The sequence below is a fragment of the Mastomys coucha genome, unplaced genomic scaffold (assembly GCF_008632895.1).
Source record: "Mastomys coucha isolate ucsf_1 unplaced genomic scaffold, UCSF_Mcou_1 pScaffold7, whole genome shotgun sequence".
Taxonomy (NCBI): domain Eukaryota; kingdom Metazoa; phylum Chordata; class Mammalia; order Rodentia; family Muridae; genus Mastomys; species Mastomys coucha.
Window position 1 is genome coordinate 49,116,815 of NW_022196913.1, and position 22,836 is coordinate 49,139,650.

General features: G+C 44.6%; 1 long non-coding RNA gene and 1 pseudogene across 2 annotated transcripts in view; one reads left to right on the top strand and one right to left on the bottom strand.

Moving 5' to 3' along the window:
• Positions 1 to 5,458: 5,458 nt before the first annotated feature.
• The window catches only part of LOC116082100, a 24,032-nt gene continuing 6,654 nt past the window's right edge, over positions 5,459 to 22,836 (bottom strand). Inside the window, exon 2 of the long non-coding RNA XR_004115169.1 lies at positions 5,459 to 5,584. This is a non-coding gene — a long non-coding RNA (uncharacterized LOC116082100). The remainder of the gene's footprint in view (positions 5,585 to 22,836) is intronic.
• Positions 16,538 to 17,219, top strand: LOC116082099 (annotated as a pseudogene). The gene has a single exon (XR_004115167.1). The product of XR_004115167.1 is annotated as a jupiter microtubule associated homolog 1 pseudogene (transcript).

Genomic DNA, 22,836 nt, shown 5'->3' on the forward strand with positions numbered 1-22,836 from the left:
GAGCCTCCCTCTGGGATAAGTGAGATTTGGAGATTGGGGGGTGGGGCACATGGAAGATAGACAACATCAATGTCATATCTCTCTGTGCTATACGTGGTCAGGATCCAGCATCAGCATCACCTGGGGGCTTGTTAAATACGCCGCATCTCAGCCCGGCACCAGTGATGGACTCAGATGATTTGTTTGAACAGCATCCTACGAGGAAGCTAGACTTATGTCAAAGAGGCCGACGAATACCTGTACCAACTAACATGTCTAACTTCAGAACCACCTGCCACAAGTATTCTGACCCTTCTTATTAGAGAGGTGTTAAACCTTTATCACTGTAATGAAATATCAAGACAATCAACCTCGGGGAAACGGGGGCAGTACGTTTATGGGTCCAGAGGTTGTAGTTTGTGGTCACTAAGAATAGCTGCTTTGAGTCTGAGCCAGCAAGGCACACTGTGGCTCTGTGAGAGAATTCAGAAGAGGAAGTCTGCTCACTTCATGGGAGTCAGGAAGGAGGGAAGGGCCAGTATCCCAAGTCCATTTCATCCCAATATCCATTTGAGAGCCACACCCCCCATGACTTCATTTCCTTTCACATGAGCCCAACCTCCCAATTGCTCAATCACCTCCCAGTGTCACTGCAAGCTAGAGATCAAACTTTTCATAAATAAGTCTGGGGGACACATTCAAATTTCACAAATAAAAAAAAAATTTAAACCTGTAATTCATCAAAGTTTGTTTGTTTTGGAGACAGGCTTTCAAATAGCCCAGGATGACCTTGAACTTATTGAAAAGCCCCCAAAAGATGACCACTCGTTCCCTATCTTCCTTCACCTTCCCAGTACTGGGATTACAGATATAAACTATCTTACTGACCTTAGAGAAACCAAAGCATGGTATTGAATCCCATCTGGCTGACTTCAAGGTGCTTGTCTTTCTTATTGCATATTTCAAGTCCATGAAGAAAGAATAAGAGGAAAGTCCAGCAACAAACCATGCTGGGTGTGGTAGTCTGAAAAACAATGACTCCCATAGGCTCAAATAGTTGAATGCTCAGGGAGTGACTCTGAATAGGATTAGGAGCTATGGCAGTTGTTAGAGGAAGTGTGTTTCTGGGTGACCTAAGCTCACTTAGGCACTTGTGTGCATGTGTGTGCATACATGAGCTCTCTCTCTCTCTCTCAATCTCTCTCTCTCTCCATCCTTTTCTCCCTCTCTCCCTCTGTCTCCTACTCCCTCCTCTTTCCTCTCCTTCCCTCCCTCCTTCTGCTTGTGGACCAGGCTGTAACTCTCCACAGAGAGAGTAACCTACTTCTCCAGCATCATACCTGCCTGCTACCGTGCTCCCTGGCATGACAATAATAGACTAAGCCTCTGAAACTGTAAGCAACCCAGTAAGTAGTACTCCTTCATGGTCTCTGCATCTGCTCTTGCCTCCAGGTTCCTGTCCTGTTTGAGTTCCTGTCCTGATTCCTTTCAATGACTGAATATGATGTGGAAGTGTAAGCTAAATTCTTTCCTCTCTGGCTTGCTTTGGTCATGGTGTTTCATCACAGTAATAGAAACCCTAACTAAGACACTGGGCAACGTGGGGAGGCAGTCGGAGGCTACTATCCTAACAGGGAAATCTGTCAGCAGGTTATAAGCCTAATGGGCAAGGAGCTGGGCATGAGGGTGCATTACTATAAATCACAAGACTTGTATAAAGATCTATACCCAGTCGTCAGAGGTCTGTAGCAGTGAGTTGGACCCCAGGGTCAGAGCTGTCCAACTCCATATTGGAAAAAAAGCACTCACCCCAGCTGGTCTTACAGGGGGCTACTGACCAGATTATCCTATTAGAAGACCATGAAATTTCCCTCCTAAAGGTGGGCATGGCCTGGGAGGAAGCCAACAGCAGGAGGAGAGGAAGCTATTAGTCTGCGAAAATGCTGATGGAAAATTCTGCCTTATTGGGTGATGAGGGGCCAGCTGGTGGCCTTTTGCTACGCAGCAGGGAACTGTACTGGCATCTGTCCTTCCAAGCCAAAGAATATAGGGACGCTTTATCCCAAAAGACTCCACAGAACCATGGACTTGACAACATACTTCAAAGGTACACATGGCCTTGGTGGCAGAGTGTAGCCCTCCGCTTGCCTCTGCTTGTTGTCGAGATGAAGTGATCAAAACCAGGTTGGGGAGATCACTCAGTCACGCTCACCTGGCAAGCACACGGACCTGGGTTTGATTTCTAAACCCATTTAAAGATAAAAATAAAAAACCCAGCCATGGTAGTACACACTTGTAATCCCAGCACTACCAAGGTGGTAGAGATAAGCAGATCCCAGGGGCTTGCCGGCCAGTCAGCATAGCCTGCTTGTCAAGTTAAAGGCCAGTGAGGGGCTCTATCTCAAGGAAAAAGTAGACAGCCCCTGAGGAATGACACTTGAGGCTGTCTTCTGACACACTCCTGTATACACTCATGAACACACTCATGAACACATGCACACACAAATATGTACACACACACAGTGACCAAAATTTATGTCTTCATTTCAAAGAAGCATCTAGAAAGTAACAGGGTGATACTGGGATAGCACGAGAGCCATTGGACAACATTTTCCAGACTGATTTCCTATTTTTCTGTTCTGGAGGCTCTGGGATCCCCTGGAGGCTTCCATATCAAGCAGATCAGGGCCTGAACATTTTGCAAGACATCCTTACACTACCAGAGAGCAGACCCAGGGCAGAGTCATTGACTTTCTGAGCTCTGTTTTCTAACGCACAGATTGCAACAGTCCATAGCTGGGTGTTCCAGTCCACTCTGTCCTTCCCACGGTTACCAAACCCATCTTCTTAAATCAGCGCTTTCACACCCCGGCTCCCTTGCTCAAGGGCTTCTGTGGCTGGTGGGAACCAGTCCAAACTGGATTTGCATTCAGCCCTCTTTGTCAGATGGCCTGCTCTGCAGGCAAAAGCTGGGTGTAAGCTGCCCCATTTACGCAGAACGGAGTTTCAGGCATGTCCAGCTCCTTGGCGTCCCCGGGCTTTTCTAATGAACTCGTTCCTGCTGAGAATACTTCTGTAGACTAGCCAAATCTACAAGATGCTGAAAGCAAACCAAGGTCAAAGTCATAGAGCAACAGAAGCCTAGAGCCATGAACAGGGCTCCCTCTGCCCAGCTGTGGGTGTTTGTGACATGGACATCAGGGCAGTGGTATGCTTTCAGGGGGCGGCGGAAGAATGTGGGTATGTGCACATATGTGTTAACTGTATGCTTTACTGTTGTTATAGATGCACACAGTCTGGAAAGCCCGTATAGTCACCGACTGTTACCCAAGCTTGCATTGACTTTTGACAGATTCCATCTGTGCCCAGCCTACAGTATCAAGTTATGCACAAGTATAGCTTCAATATGGCAATTGATTGATATTTTTTTTCTCTTTTCTTTTTTTCAGTAGTAATGGGGAAAGAACCCAGGGACTCACACTTGATAAGTAATCAGTCTTCCCTTGAACTACATCCTAGCCCTGTAGTTATTTATGTAAGCTCAAAAGATCCACACTAACAGTTCATTCATCTGTTAATAACAAACTCAACTTTGCTGAATTAGAGACCAGTTTTCAAAAACTGGAAGATTCTTTCCTCCTCCCTGTACGAGTTTTATGTGTGTGTGTGTGTGTGTGTGTGTGTGTGTGTGTGTGTACATGTGCGTGTGCTCATTTCAACATTTTATGTGTATTTTTAGCATTTTCCATTTCTTTTTAAAATATTTATTTTTCTTTATTAATAATTTGTTAAATTTTATTTTATGTCTATGAGTATTTTGCCTGAATGTATAACTGTGTATCATTTGCCTGCCTGATGTCATTGGAGATAGAAGAGGGTATCAGACCCCCTGGAACTGGAATTACAAGTGTGAGTCACTATGTGAGTACTAGGGATTGAGTCTTGAATTGTTCTCTTGAAGAACAGCCAGGGCTTTTTACCACTGAGCCATCTTTCCAGCCCTTTTTTATTATTTTCTTATATGATGTGAAAAATAAGTTTTATTATTACATTTATATTTTTAACATGTGTGTGTGTGTGTTGCTCAGGCATATCCTATAGCAGATTTTTGGAGATCCGAGGACAACCCTGGGTGCTGCTTCTCACCTTCTACCTTGAGAATCAGTCTTTACCCTTCACCTTGAGTGAAGACTGTCTTCTTCTACAGCTTTGTCCATGCCAGGCAAGCTGCCCCACAGACTCCTGGGAACCCTATCTCCACCTTCCATCTCAGGGATGAGGGCTGGGATTGTAGATGCTCCTTGCCTTACCTGGCTTTAGGTGGGTTCTGGGGATTCAGACTCAGGAGCTCATGATTTTGTAGCTTGAGTCACTGAGCTGTCTTGCTGGCCCTCCTTCCCTATAGCATCTTGTGCACATGTGTCATGCATCATACCTCGGTTACTCAGGCTCTCCTTCCCTTTCCTCCTCTCACTGATCCCCTTCCTACCTTCAGACAGCCTTCTGCTTTCATGTCTTATGTGTGTGTGTATAACATACAGTTAAATTTTGATTCAGATGATAGAAAACAATATATTTTTATTTCTTCCTTTGACTAGCCTTTGTTATTTCCCTTCCTCCTTCCATCAGCTCTCTTCCTCTTTCTTCAGAGAGAGAGAGAGAGAGAGAGAGAGAGAGAGATCTCACATGCTCATGTCAGATATCTGTCTGTCTGTATTCAGCTTATTTTGGTTAGCATGATGACCTGCAGACCCACTCGTTTTCCAGTAAATGACAGTCTTCTGTAATTTCCAGTAAATTTCTGTCTTCTCTATGGCTGAATAAAATTCCCTTGCTGAACATTTTCTTTATTCACTCATTTGTTGATGGACATCTAATCCAGGTTCCACTTCCTAGCTCTTGTAAATAGAGCAACAATGAGCACAGATGTGCAAGGGTCCCCGTGACTTAGAGTCTGTCCGATGTGCACCCAGGAGGGGTCTCCTTGATTATACAGTAGTTGTAGAACCTCTGTGCTGATTCCCAAAGTACTGATACTAGTTCACATCTTGCCCCCATCCCCTCTAGCATTTATTCCCACTTATTTCCTTGATATAATGAGATTGTTCCCCTAAGTAAATGAGATCAATTTTTTAATAATATATATATATGTATGCTTGTTTGTTTATTTTATATGAGTACACCATAGTTGTCTGCAGACATACCAGAAGAGGGCATCAGATCCCATTACAGGTGGTTGTGAGCCACCATGTAGTTGCTGGGAATTGAACTCAGGACCTCTGGAAGGGCATTAAGTGCTCTTAACCACTGAGCCATCTCTCCAGCCTGAGAGCAAATTCCGATGCAGTTTTAATTTGTATCTCCTGGTGGCTGAGCCTACTGAACTGTTTTTCAAGTATTTGTTAACTATTTGTATTCCTTCTTTGGAGAATTACCTATCAACTCTGTTTGCCCATGTGTTGATTCAATGATTTCAGCCTTTCCTTTTTAGAGTTGTTTATAGATTCTCACAGTAAGTCTGGTGGCCAAAGGCTTTCTCCCATTCTGTAGTCTCTGCTGACTGTCTTATGCTTTAACTCCAGATTAAAGATTCAGCAAGCTTCAACTGTAAAAGAGCAGAGAGAAAGAGGGTATCATTAACTTTGTGAGCCATGCAGGCTCATCACAAGCACTCAGCTTTACACTGTAGTGAGAAATCAGTCACAAACATCAGTTAAATGAAAGACTGTCGTAACCATGTCCTCATAAAACTTTTATGAAAACAGGCAGGAGCCCCGGAGTTGGCTCCCAGACTGAAGCTTGCTAATCTCTTGTCTGAACACCCAACAGAGCCATGAATCAAGTCCTGATGTGTAGTGTTTGTTTACAGATCATCTACTGTGCTATTCAAAGTCATCAACAATGGGAAATTACTTGGATGGGAAGTGAGGGCTGGAGACAACTGCCTAGCACTTCCTGGTAGTGTCAAATGCCCCTCAATTTACTTGGTTCTGTGATCTCTCTTAGCTCCTCCTGATTGGCTGATGATATTCAGGGACTCACGGATCCTACTGAGCCCCCCTCATCTCTTGTTTCTTCCCTCTCATTTGGCATTCTGACCACATAGGTCTTAATCAGTCTAAACTCTTCATATTTATTATTTGTTTGTTCACATGTGCTCATGGTGTGTGTGTGTGTGTGTGTGTGTGTGTGTGTGTAGGAAGGTATATATCAGGCCCCAGGTCAACACTTGACATCTTCCTTGACCCCTCTCTATCTTGTATATTGAGTTACAATCTCTTGCTGAACTCCAGGAGCCCTCCACATCACCTAGTCTAGCTAGCCAGCTTGCTCCTTTTCTTCTTCAACCATGGAATCCTTTTCTTCTTCAACCATGAGGACCAAGCCTCTAATAGATGGGTCTCGGGGGCCATTGAGCCAAATGAAAGCAAATAATAAAACCACATAAGGCTTTTAGAATTTGGTCTATAGTGATTGGTGTATGTAATAGCCAGATCACAAAATTCCTGAAAATGTACCAGTTGACTCTCTTAAGCCAATATGAGTCAGCTCCAGCACTCCATGGATGGATAAAGAATCTGTGTTGACAGATCTTTCCAGAAAAGTAGCCCCTCCAGAAGCCAGAAAGACGAGATGTGAGCCATCCCACAGCCCAAATTCTCCCTACACCCCCATGTGTCACTTTTTCTTACTGTCCTTGATTCTAGTCCTTTCCAGTCCCCTGGGAATCTCAGCCTCACTGGACCAAAGCTAACTTCCAGCCTCAAAGAGAAAGGGACGAATTGTTTTGAACTAAGTGACTTTGCATTGGGTCTTTTCTTACTCTGGTGGTCACACTCCCTCCAAGGCCTGGGAGAACACTTAGCCTCCTAGTAGCTTTTCTCACGTATCAAACGCATATAAAAATCTCCCCTTTGCTGAATTCCCACAGAGTCTGCTTACAGGAAGCATTAGATCCTTTATTTGATATTGTTTAGAATTTCTGGTTCCTCAATTTACAAACTCTTAGAGAAGAGAAACCATGCCCTTCACTGTCTCAACCTAGAGCTAGATAGATGCCAGGGACTTGCTAAATGCCTGTCACTTACACGCAGAAGACAGCAGGCAGTCACAAGGTAGAGACTTTGTTTTAGGCCCAGGTTAGAGAGACTCTGGCATTGGTTCAGGAAATTCAGAAATGAAACCGAAGGAGAATCATCATTTGTACTTCTGAGTTTCAAGATCAGCCAAGGAGATGGGTTGCTGAGTGTGAGTCTCCATGTACCCTGACAGCTCTCAGTGGGACAGTTCCCAAGTTGGCAGCAATGGCTAGCAACTGTAACTTCAGTCACTGTCCCTAAGAGAGAAAACATGTACAGGACCATGTTGGAAGGTCCAGAGCCAGACATGCAAGTGGTCTTGTCACTTCTGACTATCTTCCCTTGGTCAGATCTCAGTCACATGGCTTTCCACACCCCATGTAGATGGTTAGGACAAACAACTGTTATCCTCAGATGGGAACACAAGCCATCCACAGGCTCAAGAAAATAGAGGAACAAGAACAGGCCAGTATGACCCTTAAATGAGCCCTGCTATGTAGAACTATGTGGAGGCATTCAGAAAAGGTAGTTAAACCCCGACAAAGTTAGGCTGTACTTATGGAAACAGTTTTAGACCATGGGAGACTCATATTTCACCTGGAAGCACCCAGTCATGAACTTGAACTCTCAAACTCCTTCCAGTACTAAGAGAGTCTATGCTTCATGAGTTTGGAACACCTATCCATTGCTAAGGGCCTTAAATCATCTCCATTGTCTCTGACTTCATCTATCAAATGGTTCTCAACCTCACTGAACCCAAAGCAAAAAAAAAAAAAAAAAAAATCTCAGTGAAACTAATAGGGATTTCCCTTTCTGGTACTCCAAATTCTCTAGGAATCTTTAGGGATCTATTCTGTAGACCCAGAGATGCTGAAAGCTACCAGAAGATATCCTGGCATCTTTCCAGTTTCAGTACTCCAAAGGGAGCAGGACCCGAGCTGCCCAGTTTGTATCTTCTAGATGGAGACAGAAATTTGACTTACTGCTTGTAAATAGTTATCCTTTGGCACTGGCAAGTTCTAGGCCAGTCTCAAAAAAAACCAAATCATACCCAAATACAAAACAAAAAAAACCAAACCAAAGCAAAACAAAACAACACAGATGGCACTTGAGGAATGACACCAAACTTGTCCTCCAGCCACCAAGTGTATTTGCACACACACATTTGCCACAAGGACTCACCAGGCATACTGTACTCCAATACTTTTTCTCGTTTATGAGCCATGAAATGAGAATCAGAAGAACAGCAACAAGGCAAACTCCTTCCAAATACCAAGCATGAAGGTAAAAGCATCTGAACACAGCCCAGGCTGAGAGCTGAGATAAAAGAGATAGTAAAAAAGAAAGGGGGGGAATACGGTTCTGTTCTTAAAACAGTATTCCTGCCAGGCAGTGGTGGTGCACACACCTTTAATCCCAGCACTTGGGAGGCAGAGGCAGATTTCTGAGTTCGAGGCCAATCTGGTCTACAGAGTGAGTTCCAGGACAGCCAGCACTATACAGAGAAACCCTGTCTTAAAAAACCAAAAACAAAAAACAAACAAACAAACAAACAAACAAAAACCAGCATTTGTGTGTGGCGCTGAGTGGAGCTAAAGGAAAACAGAAAATAAAAACAAAAGCTCTCCCAGGCCTCAAACAAAACTCAGATGAGGGTTAAGAAGGTTGGGTTTGACAGTTCTTAACCTTGGGGCTTAGAATCGTGAATTTGTTTAACCGCCTCTCACAGAAGGAGAGGAGGAGAGACATAGAACAAAGGTAGGGGGAAGATGCTAATTTAAAGCAGCTAAATTTACCAACAGAATGGAAAAGAATACCCAAACCAGTCAAAGCCAACAGACAGTGCCTTGCCGGTCTTTTGGAAAGCAAAAGTCAGACGTTTGACAGCACAAATAGCCTTAGACAGGAAAAAACAAAAACAAAAACAAAACAGGAGTTCCTCCCCCCCCCGCATCTCCCCCTTCTCTCTCCCTTCCTTTAGTCCCTCCCTCCCCCTTCTCTTTCCCTTCCTTTCATCCCTCCTTCCCCCTTCTCTCTCCCTTCCTCTTGTCCCTCCCTCTCCCTCCCTCCCCATTCCTCTTCTCCCTCCCCCAGCAAAATACCTAAAAGTAAACACAGACTTTGGATGTCTAGAAAAATGATAAAATGCATGGCATCCTACCATGACTTTAAACTGTATGATGTTCTTAAAGTAAAGCCCAAGAGGGATTTACCAAGTCAACCCATCCCCATTTGGCCTAGGTTTAAACAATAAAACCCTGTGCTACAAATCATACAACTGGGATGGTTTGTGAAAACCAATTAGTAATGAAAATTGCAATTGCCCCTAGCCAGGAGACCCCTCTCTAGCAACAACTCTGTAGGTGCGCAACTCACAGCTCCCTCGATCCTTCATGGATGAGACCTCTCCTGCAACACTGTATTCAGGGGGTGGACTAATTGTGAACAGTAATTTCCCTGAAGAGAAAAATTAGGGACTAGGGAGATAGCTCCATTGGTAAAGTGCTTATCAGAGTCCAAGGACCAGAGCCCACATTAAAAAAATAAGCAAATGGCTCAAATGGGTGGCCCATACCTTTACTCTAGCATTCAGGAGGCAGAGACAGGCACGATCTTCTGTGAGTTCAAGGCCAGTCTAGTCTTAAAGGGGAATTTCAGAATAGCCAGAGCTATATAAGGAGACCCTGTCTCACAACAAAAAAATTCAAAAACAGGCATGATGGAGCATGCCTGTAATACCAGACCAAGGGGACAAAAACAAATGGATCTACCCTGGCCCACTGGACAAGTTCCAAGCTAGACTCAAAGAACAATGTCAATCACATCTGAAGAATAGCACCCAAGGTTCTCCTGGCCTCCAAGTGTACCTGCACACAAACACACATAGAGACACAGAAAGACACAGAGGAGGTGGGGCACACAAACACACATAGAGACACAGAAAGACACAGAGGAGGCAGGGTGCACACAAACACACATAGAGACACAGGAAGACACAGAGGAGGGGGTGCACACAAACACACATAGAGACACAGGAAGACACAGAGGAAGGGGGCACACAAACACACATAGAGACACAGAAAGACACAGAGGAGGGGGGCACACAAACACACATAGAGACACAGAAAGACACAGAGGAGGTGGGGCACACAAACACACATAGAGACACAGAAAGACACAGAGGAGGCGGGGGGGGGGGGGGGGGGTAGCAATGAGGAGGAGGAAGAAGAGGAGGAAGAGGACAATGAAACAACAATAACAGGAGATAAGGACTAGGAAATGGTTTAGGAAGAGACTGAGGGAGGAGGATCAAGAATTTACGTTCAGGTTTGACTATATAGTAATTCCAGGCCCACTTGAGTTATGTAGCAAGACCGTATATAAAATACAAGGCTCTGGTGAAGAGGGCAAGAATGGGTCACTGTGGTGGTGCTGATAAGCCACCTGACCTGTGGCACTGTTGTGGGAACTCTGAGTAGCCTCCTGACCTGCTCCCTCCCATTCTGACAATATTGTCAGGCGTGTACCACAGTGATTTTGGGTTTGGCTCTCTGTCTTGTTGTCATGTCTGGTGAAACCCAGATCAAATGCTCCTGAAGCCAGAATGTCCCTTAAACTTTTTAAGGGCTATGATCAGCAATTTGCCTCCATTGTTTAGATCAGTTTAAGACTGAATGTGTTACTTACAACCCAGAGCACAAACGGTGGATGCCTAGCAGTTTCCTCTGAGGCTCCTCTCTCTCCCTCTCTCTCCCTCTCTCCCTCTCTTCCTCTCTTCCTCTCTCTCTCTCTCTCTCTCTCTCACACACACACACATCTCTCAACTGCTCACCTCACTCCAAAGAGAAATATAATTCTAAAGAATATTAAAACAGATACTACCATCCCTTCTAAGAGGAGTATATAGGCCAACCAGACCAATGAACATCTTCTCTGGGTTTTAGGAACAATGGATGAGAGGTTGTCCCTCTCTGGCAGTGAACTGAGATGCCAGCGTCACAAGCAGCTCTCCTTCCAACTTGGAGAACAAAGTCGTCTAGGAAGAACCTAAAGTCCTGGGCTATTCCTAACCCTGGTTCCAACACAATCCTTTTCACTGGCACACATGCCCTGAGGTGTGCCTATCCTCAGCAGCATCCCTGGGGGAGGTGTATCCCTTCTCTTCTCTGATGAGGAGGCCTGGTCCTGTCTTTCTGACCTAAAGCTTCCATGTATGCATCTTGAAAGCAACGGGAGTGGGTAGAACTTTCTCCAGGGCTCTCGTTGCCTTTCTCCTGTGCTTGAAGGGTTCAGATCTGCTGTGGGCCTGCTATGAGCTGGATATTTGAACCCAGCATTCATATATTAAATTCCTATGCTTTCCACCCAAGGGATCATTTCAGGAAGTAGGGATATTTTGAAGTGACAGGGATATGAAAATGGGGTGCAATTGGTCCAAAAAAAAGAAAGGGAGCTCTCTCTGCCTCCCACCATGTGAGAGCACCATGAGAAATGCCACATATAAACTATGAAGCACGTTCTTGCCAGACACCACTGCTAGCAGATTTGTTCTAACTATGAAAAACACATTTTTGTCCTCCAGGAGCCACCTAGCCTGTGGCATTGCATTATAACAGTTAAACAGACCAGAAAAAGGCCTTTGGGGTCTCCAGTAAGAACACTCACCAGCACACAGCTGTGCTCTGGGTAACTTCCTCCTCCATTTGCCTCTTGCTCCTAACTACAGAATCTTAAAGCTAATCGTGGGCCAGCAAGGTGGCTCAGTAAGTAAACAAGCTTGCTGCCCAAACCTGATGACCTGAGTTCAATCCCCAGAACCCAAATAAAAGTAAAAGAGAACACACTCCACAGACTCATCCTCAGGCTTCCAGACACGCAGCATGCTGTGGGCCCTTCCCCACCCCTGCAATACTAATACATAAAATAAAATAAATCCAAAGTTAATGGCTACACGGTATGTGGCTAGCTTTCCACTTATGGAATGCCAGTGTGGTGCCAGCTTAGGTGTTTCATATATGGTTCCCAAACTTTTTAACCCACAGTTTCCAGATCTCTCCAGGCAGTGAGGGAAAAAATAAAAGCAGATTTACAACCCCCCTCACACATCAGTCAGTGTTTTGCTCACACTTTATAGTGTTCTGTCTTTCCAAAGAGTTAGCTGTGAGTCCAAAGGCCAGAATGCTAAACATTTGTTCCTAGGCCCATCGGTATAAGGCCCTCAAGTCCCCTCACCCTGTATTTATAAGAGTTCTTAGAGAGAGAAAGGCCCAAATGGAAAATACCCCAGCGCTTATCAACAACAGAGCAATGTTATTCCCCTGGGAATATTATGCCACAATGAATGAAGGATTGTCACTTCCCCCACAAGAGGAGGGATAAAAACCTTGAGCCTGAAACTGTGAAAGATGCAATATGTAGGAGAAAGCGCGAAACTCCCAGAAGGTGGCTCGCATTTGTAATCCTGTCCTACACAAACAAGGCTGCCAGCAGTGAGTGAGACAAGCTTGGGTGAGATCTTGTCACAAAGCAAAACAAAACAGGAGATCCTGACAGTGAAAAAGAAAAGAGGAAAGAAGAAGGAGCGCACATCTCCCCACCAGGCTTGGTGGCAAGACCCTCTCCCCAGCCTGATGCTTCACTTCTCCATCCTGGCCATAGGTTAGGCAGTGTTTATTGAGTTAGGCATTTTTTGCCGAATGTATTTTCATCTTCCTTCTTCATGCCCCACCAATACAGAAGACTTAAAAGAGGGGTAGAGGACATGCTATCCTGCTGCCTAGGCCTCAAAGACAAAAGCACCTGTCCTATCTCCGCCCCTAGCCGTCCCTGAATCCTTCCAACCCTATTCTTCCTGCTTCCAGGAAGCCTCCTGCTCCCTGCCTGTTGCTCTCCTGCATTTTCTTAGCGTCCAGCACACTGAAGCCCCTTGTGCATTAGAGGCTCAGCTCTTTCAAGAGAAAGAAGGGAGCCTCAAAAGCCACGGTGACTTCAGTCTTACTGCCAAGCCCTTGAGAAAGCTTTCCCTGGAGAGTTTATTATGTTTCCAGTAATAAAGCACTCTATTTTCACCCTCGATTCTCCGGCCCAGGGTGTGTTAGGGCTCTGGCAGGGAGCTGGCTCAATTAGAGACATATGTTATACAGTTAAGAGGCTGGCTCCAGATCGCTCACTTTTGGACGCCATTTCGCCACCTACTGTGTGGCTAGACTTTAGTTAAATTATTTGTGCCTTAGTTTTGTCATTTCAATGTGGGGACCATAAGCAGGATTAGAAGCGTTTATACATGTTATTCATATAGACTAATATGGCCTATAGTAAGAATAGCTTGAAAATCTATGGTCATGTATGAAAAGAGTATTTAACTCATAGAGTTAGCAATTGCAATAAGGAAATACCAGAAAGCTGGAAATAGCAGTGCATGCCTATAATCCCAGGACTCAGAAAGTAGAGGCAAGGGCTGCAAGCTGGAAGCCAGCGGGGTATACAGAGCAAGACCTGTCTCAAAAATAAACTATCAGGTCAAAAGTCACTTATAATCAAGACCAGCATACTTATCTGAATACTGAAGATGAAATAAACAAGATATATCATTTTAAAAAAGTTTTAAAAGCTAACATTTGACAGGGCAAAGCATGTATTAAAGTTAATGGGATCCAGGCATGCTAACACGCTAATACATGCCTATGACACCATGGGTACAGGGAGGCTGGAGCAGCTCCACTCTGAAGCCAGCTGGGGCTGCATAGTAAAGCCTTGACTCTAAAAGAATAAATAAACAAATGTGTGGTACTTATCCAAAAGGAAGCAGTCACAATGCTAGAGCTGTTTCAGAGGAGAATCCAAAGTCCCAAAGTGCCCAGTCAGTCAAAGCAGGTGTGCAAAGTTTCCTCTGGTAGAAATCACACTGGGTAATGAGCCAAAGGTCGTAAAGGTCCACTCAGCCCGACGGTGCTCCTTTCCATACACCACCAGAAACCAATTGAGTCTCTAACGACCAGAAGTTTAAATGTGTATACGTTACTTCACGGCAGCTTCCTCAAGCTAACCAACAACACAGAAAGCACATAATGCGAAGGATTAACCTTCTGGTGAACTTGCTTGGCAAGACCAGGATGGCATCAAAAGTTTAGATCGTGTTTCCTAGTAATTGTTAATTATGGGCTGAACATCAGCATTCTCGTGTTGGAACTTCTTCATCCCTGGGGCACGTGAAGAATTGACGAGGTCCTGTAAGCAGAGTGGCATACTTTTTCTAGGCTCCTTCTACCCTTCCTCCTTCTGCCCCTATTAGGGGACAGCTCTGTGTAGCAACCAGGCGACATGGCCAGAGACCAGATCAGCAAGGCCCCGACTTCCCAGTCCCCAGAGCAGTGAGAAAAATGTCACACAGCTTTGTGCTGGGGAAATGGCTCAGTCAGTACAGTGCTTGCCAAGAAAACATGAGGGTCCAAGGTCTACCCCAGAACCCACATTTAGAAAACTTGTGCTAAGGAATCACAGACAAACCTAGACTAGCCACGGAGTCCAAGCCAATGAGATCTCAAAAACCTAGGATGACGGATGACTTGATGCCTGAGGAATGACTCCCAAGGTTAACCTCTAGCCCCCACCCCCTACACACATGCACGTACACACAGACTCACACTGAAGAATAAAGTGAACAAACCTCCCAGTTTCATATATTCTCATTTGTCCATCTCAAAAGACTAAGAAAATAACAGGAGGAATTTTTAATCAGTTTTTAAAATTAGTATACAAAGTCATGGGTATTATTATGGTATTTTCACACCTTGTTCTCATTGCCCTTCTCCCCAACTAGAAGGCTATAATTATGTATATTATATATACTATATATACCATAATATAAATAATAATATATACCTTCCATCAACATATCACAGACATGTATCTTCAAACTCCCTATCTTAGTTCTAAGGCAATATTACTCCCCGCACCCCCAAAAGAGCTGCATCAAGTGCTGGGGGAAACTGAGATTATCAAAAAATATCAATCAAAGTTCTCCAAAAAAATAGAGCCCTTCAAAACTATGAATCCCCCAGTACTACAATCACCTCTTTGTTTAAGTCTTTAATCCACGAAAGGTATGATGGGCTGGGTCTCACATCACTATGAATAGTGGCAATGGCTGGAATTTATATAATGCTTTTCACTCTTTAACTTAGAGTCCAGAAATTGCTATATTTTTAAATCTAGCAGAGGATATTCTCAAGTTTCTCTCTTTTTTTGTGGTAGTAGTTTGGTTTGGCATGGCTTGGTTTGGTTTGGTTTGGTTTGGTTTGGTTTGGTTGTTTTTCAGTATACGTGAAAAGTAATTTGACAAACAAAAGAAATTCTTTTCTTCTAAGAAACTCAGTAGGAGCTTGGTTAAGTTTGGGAAGACAGCCTACAAGGGGGCCTTTTAGCTAGTTTTTAACTTTTGAAGCTATTGTTAGCCCTTTAGAAGCCTCTATTTACAGGAAGTCAATGCAGTAATTTGAGATTGTTCTTATCTCTTCAGTAAGTCTCCTGAGAAACTCTGTGTAGCCCGGTAGCACTGGTCCTCGTCCTCGGCCCCTGGGAAAACTCTTTCCAATTAGAAGAGTACAATCCAGCCCACTCTGGAGAGTCGGAAGGGCAGGTGGAGTCCAGAAGCATATACTAGGAAACACCACCAAATGCCCAGGAGTGGGGACTAGGAACTGGGAAGAACCCTTTCCTACTGCCCTGTGTCCTGTGACAGGACATCCAGAGACAGCAGGGTCCAGAGGACATACATCATGCCACAGCAACTGTGTATCGTACAGTTCTGACGCTTAAGTGACGTGCGTTGGAGTTTGGCACCTGATCATACCTCCACCCCCACCCCCTACTCCCTTCTCTTCCCATTTTTTCTCAGTGCTGAGGAGTGAGAGAAGGAAGCCGTGCTCTTCTTTCAGCACACTATGCAAAGGGCTCTACTACGGAGCTAAAACACCATCGAAAATATTCTGAAAGGGTAAAGCTAGAAACAAGAGTCAAAACACAGACAGCCAGAACCATGATTTCCATGGAGGAAACCGGTCTCAGCCAGAACCAGATTTCCATGGAGGAAACCGGTCTCAATGAGACACAGGGATGGTCTCTTAGCCAATAGACTCATTCCCCTTGACTATGGTCATGGTGGTTACACAATTATGACTATTTGTCAAAACATCCAGCCATTCTCTTCAAAGGTACAGGTTCTTCTCTGTGCAAATGATCACAAAGCCTATAGACTTAAGAAAACTCAGCAGGAACCACCTAGATGGGAGTTATATCAATAAAGCATGAGATAATTTGAACAACCAAATAAATAGTGGAGTAACTGACTATAAACCATTGAAGGAAAAGTAATCCCTAACTCTCCACTGACAGAAATAAACGAAGGAGACAAAAAGGTTCATGCTAACAAGATGACCATACATGTGAATAATAAAGTTAGAAAACAAGCACGAGGGCAGAAGCTCCTGGAGCCTGGATGGTTGAGCTTGTGGAGTTGTCTGCGCCGGTTGGTCCTAGCCCCCTCGGAGTTTTCAGGGCCAGCCTACCTCACCCCTTGGTGTCATGACCACTACCATCACTTTCAAGGGTGTGGACCCTAACAGCAGGAACAACTCCCAGGTTTTGTGGCCTCCAGGTGGTGGGTCCAACTTTTTATTAGGCTTAGATGAGCCAACAGAACAGCCTGTGAGGAAGAACAAGATGGCTTCTAACATCTTTGGGACACCTGAAGAGAACCCCCCATCTTGGGCCAAGTCAGCAGGCGCCAAGTCTAGTGGTGGCAGGGAAGATTTGGAGCCATCCGGAACACAGAGAAGTAACTCTTCTGAAGCAAGCTCTGGAGATTTCTTAGACTTCAAGGGAGAAGGTGATATACATGAAAATGTGGACACAGACTTCCAAGCCAACCTGGCCCAGATGGAAGAGAAGCCAGTGCCGGCTGCTCCTGTGCCCAGCCCAATGGCTCCGGCCCCAGTGCCATCCAGGAGAAACCCCCCTGGCGGCAAGTCCAGCCTGGTCTTGGGTTAGCTTCTTGTGTTGGAACTCTGTCCTTCTGTTTGTTTGTTTTTTTTTCCATGCTTGTGAACTGCACAACGTGAGCCTGACTGTACATCTTTCAGACTTGTTTCATTAAAAGAGAAGCACTTTTAAAAAAAAAAAAAAAGAAAGAAAGAAAGAAAGAAAACAAGCACGATTTTCACTGTGGTCATAACTTGAGAGACACCTAAAGATGCAAAAACAGATGGGTAAAAAAGTTTATATAAAACTGTAGAGCTTGCCGTATGACTCTACATAATACCCACTCATTCTAAAAACATGTTCATTTTGGTGCCAAGGATGGAACCAAGGGCCACACACACTCTGGGCAAGCAAAGCGCCATTGAAAAGTCCAGCTTTACAAACACAAGAAAATCATTAAAGTTAATAATGAGACAAACTGATTTCATAAATGTCCAATATGGAAATCAAAGATGCGGGTTTGCAGAAAAATGCATGCTTGCCATGCATAAGGCACTAAGTGCAGGGCTAGAGAGATGGCTCAGCAGTTAAGAGCACTGACTGCTTTTCCAGAGGTCCTGAGTTCAACTTCCAGCAACCACATAGTGGCTCACAACTATCTGTAATGAGATTCAATGCCCTCTTCTGGTGTGTGTCTGAAGATGGTGACAGTGTACTTAAATAAATAAATCTTAAAAAAAGAAAGGAAGGAAGGAAGGAAGGAAGAAAGAAAGAAAGAAAGAAAGAGGGGGAAAAGGCACTAGGTGCGATTCCTACCACCGCAATGAATTATTACATTCATACATATTAATGCATACACATATATTTTCCCTCCTACCTTCTATTTATGAAAGAAGGAAAAAGGACCGGAAAGCACATGAGGTGTGTGACTGTTGGTAGGACGTGCAGACAAGCCTGACTATCCACAGTAACATCTATGTCTCACCTGGAAAATTAGAATCATGTTCTGCTTCCTTACACGCTAACATTTTAATTCAGTTTTATTTATCTTTAGGCGTGGGAGGCATGCCAAGATGCATACATGAAGGTCAGAGGTCACAGTTCTCTCCTTCTACTGTGTGTTTTGAGCCGCTTACCTGCTTGGCCATCTCCCACACCTGAGCTCTATCGTTTTAACACCTGTGTTAGCCTTGCGACAGCCTGTGCGTGGAGAATGAGCCTACGCCACCAGCAGAAGTTGCCCCTATACATCTAAATGGCAAACACTCCCCTCCCCAGCTGGAGTCTGGCCTTGCCTTGATACCAAGCAGCTGTTGCCTGGCACAACAATGCTAGAGGCTCCAGTCAGGAAGTGGAAGCTGCCACATCCTCTGTTCAGCCTATTATCAAAGCTTAGCAGTTGGACTCTGCTGTCAGAGTTTGGGTGGTACTGTGGTCTCTGTATTGTCTGCCTCTGGGTATCAATTGAGGAGGTCTGTTGACTCTTGGCCAGAAACCCTTAAGACAGTCACTTTGAATGCCCCTGGAGGGTGGTAATGGTAACCTCATATTAGTGCCTGCCATGCCCTTAGGGGGCCTGGCTGCACATCGAGATGAAGTCTGCAAGATGATGTCAGAGTGGTAAAAATACTCGGAATGGGAGGATTCTGGGATTAGTTCTCATTTCACTCAATGAGACAATGAAGTTGGAGACAACACACACAATGCACGTGTGCACTCACACACACACACACACACACACACACACACACACACACACACACACAAACCCAGCAGTTCAAGGGTGGCTGTGAAATGTAACATCTGTGTGGCAGGAATATGAGGTGTAGGAGGGTATGTAGAAAGATCTGATCCTTGGATCGTTGACATTTTAGGGACGACAGCCCCTACTCAGTGACAGGATGCTAAGGAATTTTGTCCCCACCCCATAATTTTCAGAGCAAGTCCTCCACCCTAATGAAACAGGGATTAGCAGTCAACAAAGATTAAAGAAGAGAGCCCTTAGACCTCACTGGCTAGGGAAAGAGGAGCAGGTGGCAAGGAAGGAGAGAAGCTTTAGTAACTTCAGAGTCCCTTGATCCTACTCTTTCCACACGTGGGTTTATAATCAGAGGCCCCCAGACAGTAATCAGTGCCTGCGCTCTCCGCCCACACCAGATTAGGTACACAGGAAGAATCAGGAAGTAGGAAGAAGTTTTTACCTTTACTTTTGTTTGTTTGTTTGTTTGTTTTTCTTTTTGTCCTCCTCTCACTCTACCTAAGTCTATTTGTGTTCTTAGCCCATTGTCTAATGGGGTGCTTGGCAATCGTTCTCCTCTAGCCCTCTATCCTTTCCCACCTGGATCAATAGGACAGGAGGATGCTAGCCCACAGTGTACACTCTCTATCACATGGAAGGAGTAAAGTCAGTTTGGCAAGCCACCAAGCTCTGCTCTCTCAGAGGTTCTGGAGAGGGAGATAAAAATGTGCCTTTTTCCAGTGCAGTGTTTGTAGACTTTGTATCAAATTCTCTTTGCAGACAGCTCTGTGGAGCTGCGGACAAAAAGCAGAAACCAGGTCCTGAGGGTGCCAAGCCCCATTCACCACAGTGCTGAAAAAAAGGTGAGGCCCTCTCTTTCTGTGCCTCCTACGCCTTCCCCAATAGACGAGGTTATCAACAGGGTCTGACCCCTGCTGTTGCGGTCACAGGGGTGGCTTCTGACATATGTCCACAGGCATGGCCTATGAGGTTGGCCCGAAGACATCATGATCCTGCTGCCCCATGCCTAACCATTTCTCATCCAAGCAGCCTCGGGTCCTCCAGTAGTGGGTCTGCAGTGATATAGAAAAATCGTCCTAATTTCCAGCAAAGAGCAGCTCCTGGGGTTTCACAGCCATGCAGTCCCTGGATCAGCCTCTTCTAACCCCAGGCCCACTAAAAGCCTAAGGTTAAAAAGAGTCAACAACAGAGGTTAGTGGTCCCAGCCCTGCCCTCCTAAGACCTGTGATAGGCTGCTAACGTGGGCTTGACCGCACATCTTGGGCACCTCAAGGGCCAGAAGATTGCCTCACCTCTGTGCCATCTGCTCCTTCTCCCTTCTGTTCCTGCTCCATCTTCCACCAAATCAATCCCAGGTTTAAGCAAAACAACCAACCAATGACTCACACTTGCAGTCCTCATAGTCAAGAGGCTGAGGCAGGAGGATTGCCACCAGTTCAATGGGCTACATAATGAGTCTCAAGCCAAACTGAGATGCAGAATGAGACTCTGCTTCCAAAACAAAAATACAAAACGACAACAACAACAAAGAAACATTGACAGCTTATAATTTTTTTAAAGACAGTCCCTGTATGTAGAATTCATTATGTAGACCAGGTTAGCCTTGACCTCAGAGATCTGCCTCTGCCTCCTGAGTGTAGGGATTAAAGGCATGTGTTCTCATACCCAGCAATTTATGAATTCTTGATGTCACCAGCATTAGACTGGTTCCTGTCACCACGTTCAGGTTATGATGCTACCACCCTGTTGGCCTGACTCCACCTCTTCTTGATTTGTAAGATTTTTTTTCAGTGCAAGTTTGCTTTTGCCCAGCAACTTACTCAGTGGGGTCTGTGCATTCTGTTAAGGAGGCAAAAGTTGGGGCACTCTGGGAAAGGTCTAAGGTAGAAACATGTCCAAAAACAGGATAGAGGGAGAAAAAGCTCAGAGCAGACGTTGTATTATTCTCCTCCTGCAGTTTTTGTTTAGTGGGTAAAGGAGTTTGCTGCCAAGGCTGAAAGCCTGAGTTTGATTCCCAGAACCCGTGGTAGGAAGGGACAACCAGCTCTAGAGGGTTGCCTTTGAACTTGTGAGCACTAAGTGATAATAATAATAATAATAATGATAAAAATAAAATTTAAAAACAGACCAAAACTAACCCACCCTACTGACTTCCCAACAGCTGTGACATTTCTCATCTCTTTGCCTGTAGTACTCGGGAGGAAGCGTTTGGTCCTTGGGCTCCCATAAAGCATACGAAATAATGAGTCTATAAAGCTCAAAGACCTTGAGCAACCCCAGATGTGCTCTAAATTAGACCTGACTCCTTCCTCAGCAGATTCAGAGTAGCTGTCCCTTCTTAGGACAAACATGACCCTCTGAATGGCCTGGACTCTTGTCCTAATTAGTACCATCTAGTCTCTGGAAAAGGGAGACTTGGCCATCATGGAAGGCCAAGATGTCAGTGTTGATTACAGAAACAATTCCATTTACAATCACATCAAAAAGAATAAACTACTTAGAAAAGATCTTAACCAAAAAGGAAAATGATGTGTAAAATGAAAACAAGCAAACATTGCTAAAAGAAACAAAAGAACACAGAAAGAAATAGACATTTATTTTCATGAATTATAAGACAAGACTGTCAAGCTAGCCGCACTACCTAAAATGGTCTATGGATTGAACGCTTCTCCATCAACACCCTCAGTGGCTTTTGTTTTTCAGAAACAGAAAATCCACCCTAAAATTTATATAGACTCTCAAGAAGCAGTGTGTAGATATGATATTCATTCACATAGTTTTAAGGTGTGTCTCTGTATAATCAGTTGTCAGTTGCTGATCTGGCAGTGATTTAATGCTAACAGAATACTTGGTATTGTCCTCTCAGGAACCCATTACCAGCTTTCTGTACATGAGTGTTTGTCCTTCCTCACCTGCCCAAAAGATGATTCTCTGAGATTATCGTGTTAAAAAACAAGCTGCTCTGAGAGTTACCAAGTAGCCCTCATTCCACCCAAAGGGTAACCCAAAGAGATGGACTGCGAGTTCTCTTGCTGCTGACTGGTTCAGACTGGAATATGGCTTTTTATAGAATAAAGACTAACAACTAATAGCTGAAAATGGAAGGAAGTGGGAGGCGGGACTTCCTGGTAGGGAGAACTGGACTCTGGAAAGTAGAAAAAAAGAAGGGCTCTTCACCAGGAGACATGAAAGGAGACAAATGTGACTCTGGGTCTGAAGGTATAGCTAGTCACGGGGTTGGATGGGGCAATGTGGTCAGGTTAGCTTAAATAAGCTAGTTGAGAGCCTACCCAGATAAGGCCTGAGCTTTGAAATATTAAAAGCTCAAATATCTTTATTTTTATGGCTGATGGGTCACCAGGGTCTTAGAACAGCAGTGGCTAACAGAAAGATCTTGAAAAGGGAGAAGCAACTTAGAGGTTTCAAACTTTCTCATTCAAAGGTTTGTCACAATACTGTAATCAGACCATCATGGTGCAGGCTACAGACATAAAGACCCAACAATAAAACAGACCAGAGCCAGAAATAAACCTTTGCCCATACAGTTGGGTAGTTTTCAGCAAAGTGTAAGATCATTCGATAGCAAAAGGGCAATAGTAGACTTTAGAAGAATTAAATATACACATAAGAATAAAGTTGGACCCTTGACATCATATGTAAAGGTTAACTTGAGATGAGCAATGGTGGCTTGTACCTTTAATCCCACAGCACTTGGGAGGCAGAGGCAGACAGATCTCTGTGAGTTTAAGGCCAGCCTGCTCTACAGAGTGAGTTCCAGAACAGCCAGGGCTACATACACAAAGAAATCCTGTCTCTAACAAAAAAAAAACCAAAAAACCCAAATATTAACTCAAAGCAGATCAAAGCTCCACTTGTAAAAATTGTAAAACAGCAATTTTCTCTCGGGTGAGTTTCTGAGACCAGAGCAGCCAGCTGGGAGGCACAGGCCCCACGATTCCCAGGGGAGCCGCAGGGCGGCAGGGACAGGATCCTCTCAACTTCCGAGTGACAGAGGAGGATCAGCGTCCTTGTCTGCCCCTT